A 6,557-nucleotide genomic window follows, 5' to 3' on the forward strand; every position below is an offset into this window, starting at 1 on the left:
CAATGTTATTGAAACCGTAACCCCGGAGGAATACATAAGGTACACTTTCCGGAACGTTTCAGACTCCGAAAAGGAATAGGTATGTGGTATGGTAAGTAAACCGACTCCAAAATAGTTTTTAAGGCAATATTTCTCCGTTTTGGAATATTTAGAAAAAAAGAAAAATAAGAAGCTGTCCGGGAAGGACACGGGGCCTCACGAGGTGGAGGGCGCGCCCCCCTACCTCGTGGGCACCTCATGCGCTGCCCGGACTCCGTTTTCTTGCACAATACGTATTTTTATCGGTAAAAAATCATTATATAATCTCCCTGGGGTTTTGACTCCTGTATCACGCAAATATTCTCTGTTTTTGTTTCGAGCTGTCCTGCTGCAGATTAGAGCAACATGTCGTCCCAGGATTCGGAAGGAGAAAGCTATGTGACTGATTACCTTGCAGATCCTAAGGTCTATGGGGATGTGGAGCATTGTGGTTGGACTACGGAAGAATAAGAGGACTATGAACCCAAGGGAAGGGAGGAGACGAGCTTAGAAGAAGAAGAAGTCCCATTACCTCAACCTGGGGACATGCATGTGGAGTTCAAAAAGTCAAGCCTCCCGGATAGAGTCAAGAAACCTAAGATCGAGTTTATCCCTTTTCGCCTCTTGCAGGAAAACAAGCAGGAACTATGCAAAAAGATATTGAGCCTGGAGCAGGAGATCGATGACCTAAGGGACCAAAACTCTGTCCTCAAGTGTAAATTAAGGAAGAAACCTACGCCATCAACAAAACCATCACCTTCTCCACCAACAAAGAAGAACTGAGCATTGGGTATGGGCACTCCCCTTGGCAACTGCCAAGCTTGGGGGAGTGACCCGGTATCGTATCACCATCACTTTTATCTTTACCATTTTTCTTAGTTCAATCCTTTGGTAATATCTTGATGTAGTAGAATAAAGTTTATGGCATGATCTAGTTTTGAGTTTTGCTTTATGATCCCTCTATGTAATCGAGTTCGTGAGCTATATATAATAAAGATTAGTGTTGAGTCAAGGGCTTGATTATTTTTCCATGATCCTAAGTGAATAAAAGAAAAGAGAAATAAATAAAAAAGGAAACAAAGAGATCATATGGATCTTATGGAAAGTAATGAGCTCACATAGAAAAAGTATGATGAATAAAGGTTGTTGAGAGTTGACAAACATAGTTTTGGTCATCATTGCAATTAATAGGAAGTAATAAAGAAAGAGAGGTCTTCACATATAAATATACTATCTTGGACATCCTTTATGATTGTGAGCACTCATTAAAATATGACATGCTAAAGAGTTGACGTTGGACAAGGAAGACAACGTAATGGGTTATGTTTTCTTACATCTGAGATAAATTATATTTTCATGGATCATCCAACATGGTTGAGCTTGCCTTTCCCCCTCATGCTAGCCGAATTCATCGCACCAAGTAGATACACTACTTGTGCTTCCAAATACCCTTAAACCAGTTTTGCCATGAGAGTCCACCATACCTACCTATGGATTGAGTAAGATCCTCCAAGTAAGTTGTCATCGGTGCAAGCAATAAAAATTGCTCTCTAAATATGTATGACTTATTAGTGTGGGAGAAAATAAGCTTTATACGATCATGTGATATGGAAGAAATAAAAGTGACAGACTGCATAATAAAGGTCCATATCACAAGTGGCAATATAAAGTGACGTTCTTTCGCATTAAGATTTTGTGCATCCAACCATAAAAGCGCATGACAACCTCTGCTTCCCTCTGCGAAGGGCCTATCTTTTACTTTTACCTCCTACCTTGCATAAGAGTCATGGTGATCTTCACCCTTCCTTTTTACATTTTATCCTTTGGCAAGAATAGTATGTTGGAAAGATCCTGGTATATATGGCTAATTGGATGTGATTTTTCATGAACTATTATTGTTGACATTACCCTTGAGGTAAAACATTGGGAGGCAAAACTATAAGCCCCTATCTTTCTCTGTGTCCAATTAAAACTCCATACCCATAAGTATTGCGTGAGTATCAGCAATTGTGAAAGACTATATGATAGTTGAGTATGTGGACTTGCTGAAAAGCTCTTATATTGACTCTTTCCTATGTTATGATAAATTGCAATTGCTCCAATGAATGAGATTATAGTGTGTTAGTTTTCAATGAAGTTTATGATTCATACTTGAAATTGTGATTGAATTGTTACTCTGGCATAAGAAATCATATGACAAGAATTATGTAAGTTGTTGTTCTAAGAATGATCATGATGCCCTCATGTCTGTATTTTACTTTTATCGACAGCTCTATCTCTAAACATGTGGACATACTTTTCGATTTCGGCTTTCGCTTGAGGACAAGCGAGGTCTAAGCTTGGGGGAGTTGATACGTCCATTTTGCATCATGCTTTTATATCGATATTTATTGCATTATGGGCTGTTATTACACATTATGTCACAATACTTATGCCTATTCTCTGTTATTTTACAAGGTTTACATAAAGAGGGAGAATGCCGGCAGCTGGGATTCTGGGATGGAAAAGGAGAAATATTAGAGACCTATTCTGCATAGCTCCAAAAGTCCTAAAACTTCATGGAAGACGTTTTCAAAATATATAAAAAATACTGAGCGCAAGAAGTTCACCAGGGGGCCACACCCTGCCCACGAGGGTGGGGGCGCGCCCTACCTCCCTAGGCGCGCCCCCCTACCTCATGGGCCCCCTGGTGGCCCTCTGATGGCCATCTTCTGCTATATGGAGTCTTTCGATGATAAAAAAATCATAAGCCATCTCCTCGGACGAAACTCCGCCGCCACGAGGCGGAACCTTGGCGGTTCCAATATAGGGCTCCGGTAGAGCTGTTCTGCCGGGGAAACTTCCCTCTGGGAGGGGGAAATCATCGCCATCGTCATCACCAACGCTCCTCTCATTGGGAGAGAGCAATCTCCATCAACATCTTCACCAGCACCATCTCCTCTCAAAACCCTAGTTCATCTCTTGTATCCAATTCTTGTCTCCAAGTCCGGGATTGGTACTAGTAGGTTGCTAGTAGTGTTAATTACTCCTTGTAGTTGATGCTAGTTGGTTTATTTTGTGGAAGATCATATGTTCAGATCCTATATGCATATTAATACCCCTCTGATTATGAACATGATTATGCTTTGTGAGTAGTTTCGTTTGTTCCTGAGGACATGGGAGAAGTCTTGTATTAGTAGTCATGTGAATTTGGTATTCGTTCGATATTTTGATGAGATGTATGTTGTCTCACCTCTAGTGGTGTTATGTGAACGTCGACAACATAACACTTCACCATTATTTGGGCGTAGAGGAAGGCATTGGGAAGTAATAAGTAGATGATGGGTTGCTAGAGTGACAGAAGCTTAAACCCTAGTTTATGCATTGCTTCGTAAGGGGCTGATTTGGATCCATATGTTTCATGCTATGGTTAGGTTTACCTTAATACTTTTGTTGTAGTTGCGGATGCTTGCAATAGAGGTTAATCATAAATGGGATGCTTGTCCAAGTAAGGACGGTACCCAAGCACCGGTCCACCCACATACCAAATTATCAAAGTACCGAACGTGAATCATATGAACGTGATGAAAACTAGTTTAACGATATTCCCATGTGTCCTCGGGAGGGCTTTTCTCTATATAAGAGTTTGTCCAGGCTTGTCCTTTGCTACAAAAAGGATTGGGACACCTTGCTGCACTTTATTTACTTTTGTTACTTGTTGCTCGTTACAAATTATCCTATCACAAAACTATTTGTACCACTTATTTCAGTACTTGCAGAGAATACCTTGCTGGAAACCACTTATCATTTCCTTCTGCTCCTCATTGGGTTCGACACTCTTACTTATCGAAAGGACTATGATAGATCCCCTATACTTGTGGGTCATCAGCCCTCATGAGGAAGAACAAGTCTTGGTGGCGGCTCCGTATCGTAAAACATGATGAATCCTTCGCTTTGATTTTTTTTCTCCCCGAAAGTGAATATATGGAGTTGGAGTTGAGGTCGATGGAGGTCCAGGGGGGCCACAAGGTCGGAGGGCACGCCCCAGGGGGGTGGGCGCACCCCCCACCCTTGTGGCTAGGGTGTGGGCCCCATGTTGCTGATTCTTTCGCCAATATTTTTTGTATATTCCAAAAGTTATCTCCGTTGATTTTCAGGTCATTCCGAGAACTTTTTAGATGCCATCTTTAATAAAGAAGCTTGATGACAAGGACATGTGTCGTATATCCTTGCCAAGCTCGACTTTGACTACAACTCCGTCATGTTAGTGACATGCGCCCGTGCAGATCCCATCACGGTGTTGGATCTATACTGGCAACTCCAAGCCTTCTAACAACGACTAGATCTACTATAGCTAGGGAGGCGATGGGTCATCTTCCTTGGCAAACACTGCACATGGTGGCGACTAAGGTTACAATGGAAATAACCAAGGGAGATGTAGACTTGGGCATGGAAATTATGTTTTTCCCCAAGTTTCTCTTACATTTTATTTTTGATGTGAAATGAAAATTTATATTGTGATAGAAAACATCATTATTTTGTAGATAATAAAGTTATTGGTATTCGGAAACATATCAGAACCTCCTCATCAAAATGCATCAATAGATCATCCTCTATGTTAGTGACACATTGAATTTCTTAGAGAAGAAAATAAAACAAAAAAGCTTTGTACATAATGGAAAGGACAAAACGATGCATCAAGACACGCCTTTGCTCCTAGTTCTCTCCTATATAGGGTTGAATGTACAATCATCGTGACTGTTTTAGAGAGTTGTGTTTGTCAGAGATACTGGAGTGTATGCAGTAGCGGGGGCAGGATCAACCCACATCCTTTTATTTTGAAACAAAACACCACTGATGACCCACAAGTATAGGGGATCAATTGTAGCTCTTTTCGATAAGAGTGTCAAACCCAACGAGGAGCAGAAGGAAATAACAAGTGGTTTTCAGCAAGGTAATGTCTACAAGTGCTGAAATTGTAAGTAACAGAGTAGTTTGATAGCAAGATATTTTGTAACGAGCAAGTAATGATAGTAGTAACAAAAGTGCAGCAAGATAGCCCAATCCTTTTGAGGCAAAGGACAGGCCAAAATTGTCTCTTATAGTAAGAAAAACGTTCTTGAGGGTGCACGGGAATTTCATCTAGTCACTTTCATCATGTTGGTTCGATTTGTGTTCGCTACTTTGATAATTTGATATGTGGGTGGATCGGTGCTTAGGTGTTGTTCCTACTTGAACAAGCCTCCTACTTATGATTAACCCTCCCGCAAACATCTGCAACTACGAGAAAAGTATTAAGAATAAATTCTAACCATAGCATTAAACTTTTGGATCCAGTCGGTCCCTTACGGAATAGAGCATAAACTGGGGTTTAAGCTTCTGTCACTCTCGCAACCCATCATCTAATTACTACTCCAGAATGCATTCCCTTAGGCCCAAATATGGTGAAGTGTCATGTAGTCGACGTTCACATGACACCACTAAGGGAATCACAACATACATACTATCAAAATATCGAACACATATCAAGTTCACATGATTACTTGCAACATGATTTCTCTCATGACCTCGAGAACAGAAGTGACTACTCACAAATTATAATCATGCTCAATATCAGAGGGGTATTAAATAGCATAATGGATCTGAACATATAATCTTCCACCGAATAAACCATATAGTAATCAACTACAAGATGTAATCAACACTACTAGTCACCCACAAGCACCAATCTATAGTTTCGGTAACAAGATTGAACACTAGAGATGAACTAGGGTTTGAGATGAGATGGTGTTGTTGAAGATGTTGATGGAGATTGCCCTCCCCAAGACGAGAGAGTTGTTGGTGATGATGATGACGATGATTTCCCCCTCCGGGAGAGAAGTTCCCTTGGTGGAATCGCTCCGCCGGAGGGCAAGAGTGCTCCTGCCCAAGTTCCGCCTCGAGACGGCGGCGCTTCGTCCCAAAAGTCCTCTCTTCATTTTTTTCTAGGTCAAAATGACTTATGTACCAGAACATGGGCACCGGAGATGGGCCTGGATGAGCACAACCCACCAGGGCGTACTTGGGGCCCAAGGCGCGCCCTGGTGTCTTGTTCTCACCAGGGTGGCCCCCTCCGGTACTTATTTGCTCTAGTATTTCTCATTTATTCCATAAAAAATCCTCGTGAAGATTTAGCTTGTTGGGAGTTGTGCAGAATAGGTGGCCTGAAGTAGCTTTTCTAGGTCCAGATTTCCAGCTGCCGGAATTCTTCCTCTTTGTGTGTACCTTGCATATTATTAGAGAAAAGGCATTAGAATAACTCCAAAAGCATTATTATGCATAAAAACAGCATAAATAACAGTAGAAAAACATGATGCAAAATGGATGTATCAACCACCCACTTTATTCTATACCTACTAATAAAGCAAGGTGCGTTTCTCCAATTTTTTCATCCGTTCACCATCGAAAAGTTTTTTTCTATTCGAGGTGGTACTAATTTTTTGTTCGTTCTCTATTTGAAAAGGAAAAACGCCCGAATTTCATACATGGGCCGCCAGTAGTGTGGCCCAGCAAAGCTAGCC

The sequence above is a fragment of the Triticum urartu genome, chromosome 7 (genome assembly GCF_003073215.2).
Source record: "Triticum urartu cultivar G1812 chromosome 7, Tu2.1, whole genome shotgun sequence".
Lineage (NCBI taxonomy): Eukaryota > Viridiplantae > Streptophyta > Magnoliopsida > Poales > Poaceae > Triticum > Triticum urartu.